Source organism: Prunus mume, linkage group LG3, assembly GCF_029339155.1.
Source record: "Prunus mume cultivar Tortuosa linkage group LG3, ASM2933915v1, whole genome shotgun sequence".
In the NCBI taxonomy this organism is placed as follows: domain Eukaryota; kingdom Viridiplantae; phylum Streptophyta; class Magnoliopsida; order Rosales; family Rosaceae; genus Prunus; species Prunus mume.
The window spans coordinates 28,873,108-28,876,848 of NC_142700.1; the positions used below are offsets into that span (position 1 = coordinate 28,873,108).

Consider the following 3,741-nt stretch of genomic DNA (forward strand, 5'->3'; position numbering starts at 1 on the left):
ATGCACAAAAGGTGCGGTCTACATGAAATTAAACCTATGGCTCTGATACCAAGTTGACAGGACCTGACCCAAATTCTACTTTGAACTGTCGAACCCTATGCATGTCCGACACTCCGCGAATGCCGGGCACACATGACCAAATTGCCCTTTAACTAGAAACCAATTTTTCTACTATCAGCCAAAAATTGGGCAAAGTCTCCCCTGTAATTTGCCCATTTTCCAAAAAATTTCCACCACAATAAACATTTATATATTCCAATCGCTCAAAGATGCTAAATTATATCCAAGCAATCAAGCATCATATCATTCTAGTCTCATCCCTTATTGAGGGATCAAGCCACATGTGGTTATTTTAACTCTTTAACTTATAAGACAAACTCATAGCTTAATAAATTTGTAACAACCCGATCCTAAATTAATATTTAATTATTAATTTATTCAAGTAAAAGACAATTTTACCCTATAAAATTTTAATGGTCTAAAAGTTGACTTTTTATTCGGGAAAGAATTTGGGGATTTTAGTTGTACCGTTGCATGTAGAGCACATTGAGATGAGTTCGTAGAAACGTATTTGGCTCAAATCTGAGTTGTAATGAGAGAGATACGATCAAAATACGTTGAGGGGCAAAATGGTAATTTGCTGTGTCATATTTTAAAACCTTTCTCTCTCTCTCTCTCTCTCTCCCGATTCCACTGCCACCAGCCACAGAGGGCACGGATCGGTACTAAAAGGACCGACCTAGCCCCGTCACACGCCCCGTCCTTCCTCGTCATCAACAGCTCTAGGCGCCAAAAAAAGAAGAAAATGGCTGGAACTTCGTGAGTGTTCTCCGGCTCCGTTCTCTCTCCTCCGATGCCCATTTTTGGTGATCAAGGTATGGATTTTTATCTATTCTTCATGCTCTAGCTGCTTGTTAGGTAGGATTTGATCAATTCCTAGCGTAAGTAACTCGATTTGGATTTAGGGATGAAATTGTAGACAAAGAAATTTTGGTGCAATAAATTCTATTGGACGAGAAAATAATTAGGGTTTGGTGGATTAAATTGTGGGCCCCATAATTTGCCCATGTGGCGTGTGACTCATCAAAATCGGATTAGTTATCAAAAAGGTGACACGTAGCAACATCCGACGGAGTGCATCAGACGGTTCAAGATGAAGACAAAATTAAGGGAAAGAATCTTCTATGATTGACTTTGATTTAAATCAAATATTAATAAGGTCAATCAATTGAAGATAATCTGGTTAAGAATTGCCAGATTATGGGAATTGATTTAAATCAAATCAAAATCCCATAAAACAAGGTTTTAAATAGGGAAAGTTACTTAGGTCAAGCATCCTACAAGAGCCTATAAATAGGAGGCTTCAAGACGAAAGAAAGGCGAGAAAAAACCTAGCATTGAGAAGAAGCAGAAACTCCTCGCATTCTTCACCTACACTTTGGAAGAGCCACTACACAACAAATACGTGCGCTGGTTCCTCCACCCTAGAAAATCCCAAACACCAAACAAGCCTTGTGCTACCCGTTTGATCAAGATCAAGTCTCTACGACCCTTGCATCAAACACAAATTTTCTTTATACGTTTTGGAGATCGAATCAGAGGACAGAGATTGTAACCCTAAATTTCATAAATACAAATATTATTTTGTACACGTGTTCTTGTCTCATTTTTCGTAGGAAATTCGTGTTTACAAATTTGGCACGCCCAGTGGGACCATCCCTACCTCTCATCTCTTTTTCCAGTTCCAAAATCAACCAACACGCCAAACACGATGGCCTCTAAGAAGATTCAAACTGTTCCTGTGGCGAAAGGGAAAAGCGTGAGTGCCTCCTTCTCAAGCGGAGATTTTGCTGGGGTCGTCACTCGGAGCTAGGCCAAGGCTATATCTGCAACTCAACATGTCACTTCCATACTGACTCAAGCCAAGGCGTAAAGATGTGAACCGAAGGCGTGAACTGTTATCAATCTGGTCTCCTTGGGGCAAGAAGAATACCTCCCGGGCGGATGAGAGAAATTTCTAATGAAGAAAGGAGTTTTTCGCTAGAAGAATTCAAGAGAACGCTCTTCTCGCTGCTTTCGACGACTGAAACACGAGTGCTCATACCATGGATCCCGCGACGACCAACATAAGAAGATTGCCTCAGCGTCCATAGGTGAGTCTTATTCTATGGCCATGCAGGTTATAGTGAAGGGAGCAATGTCTATTGAAGAACAAGCGGCCCATATGAGCAAAGCGGTCACGAAACTGACGAAGATGGTCGAAGAGAAGGATGCGCAGATTTCTTCTCTCATCAACAAGTGGGAAGCACATCAAGATAAGGAGCCTGGTCAAGACGCAAACAAGAACGGACCACATCATGAGGCTGAATCCAGCGAGAAAGGATTGGGTCATGAAACAGAGTCGGGTGAGAAGTCGCACGAAAAAATTGACGCCGCCTTGGTGGGTTCTTTGTCAGTCCAACAACTTCAGGACATGATCGCTAACACCATCAGAGTTCAATACGGAGCACCTTCCCGAGACATGCTCATGTATTCTAAGCCATACACTAGGAGGATAGACAACTTGCGGATGCCGACGGGATATCAACCTCCCAAGTTCCAACAATTCGATGGAAAGGGCAATCCAAAACAACACATTGCACACTTCGTCGAAACTTGCAACAATGCTGGAACGCAGAGGGCGACCACCTGGTGAAACAATTTGTTCGGTCTCGAAGGGAAATGCATTTGATTGGTATGTAGACTTGGAGTCTGAGTCCCTTGACATTTGGGACCAAATGGAACAAGAATTCTTGAACAGATTCTATAGCACTCGTCGCACCATGAGTATGATGGAACTCACGAATACCAAGCAATGGAAAGATGAACCTGTCGTTGATTACATCAATCGATGGCGCCTATTGCTTGGATTGCAAAGATAGGCTTTTGGAGATATCAGCAGTCGAGATGTGCATTCAAGGGATGCATTGGTCGTTACTCTACATTCCACAAGGGATTAAACCCCGCACGTTTGAGGAGCTAGCCACTCGTGCCCATGATATAGAGTTAAGCATCGCTAGCCACGGAGGAAATCATCGAGCATAAAAAGGAGAAAGTCTTTGGACAAAAGACAGATAAGCCGGTCAAGAAGCCTACCAAGGAAGCAATGACAATCAACACAGTCCCGGTCAAAATCTCCACCCGAGATAAAAAGAGGGAAGTCAAAAGGATGGAGTCATCCTGAGAGGTAGATAAACATCGGCGTACCTTGAAGGAATTGGAGGAGAAAACGTACCCTTTTCCTGACTGATGTCTCAGGTATGCTTGAGGATTTGCTGGAAAAGAAGGTGATCGAATTGCCAGAATGTAAGCGGCCTGAGGAGATGAACCGGGTCAATGACCCTAAATTTTGCAAATACCACAGAATTGTCAGCCATCCAGTAGAAAAGTGCTTCGTGTTGAAGGAGCTAATTATGAACTTAGCTAGGCAAGGAAGGATCAAGTTGGATGTTGACGAAATTGCGGAGGCGAACGCTGCACAATTGTGTTCGGATCCTTGATCCAGCAAGCCGTTGCCGTATTGTCAAAAAGATTAGAGTTTCAATCTACAAGGGACATACACCAGAAGACTGGTCTATGTACAAAAGAAGTGGTGGGCGAACCAAACAATCAATGTGGTGATGGCTTTGTTGGTAACTTGTCTTTTGATGACAATGAAGGATGGACGCTCGTTACTCGGCGGAAGTCTCGTACGAAGCGCAT

General features: G+C 42.9%; 1 pseudogene; it reads left to right on the forward strand.

The window, feature by feature from the left end:
- Positions 1-2,167: 2,167 nt before the first annotated feature.
- LOC148919336 (uncharacterized) lies at positions 2,168-3,539 on the forward strand (annotated as a pseudogene).
- The last annotated feature ends 202 nt before the right edge of the window (positions 3,540-3,741 follow it).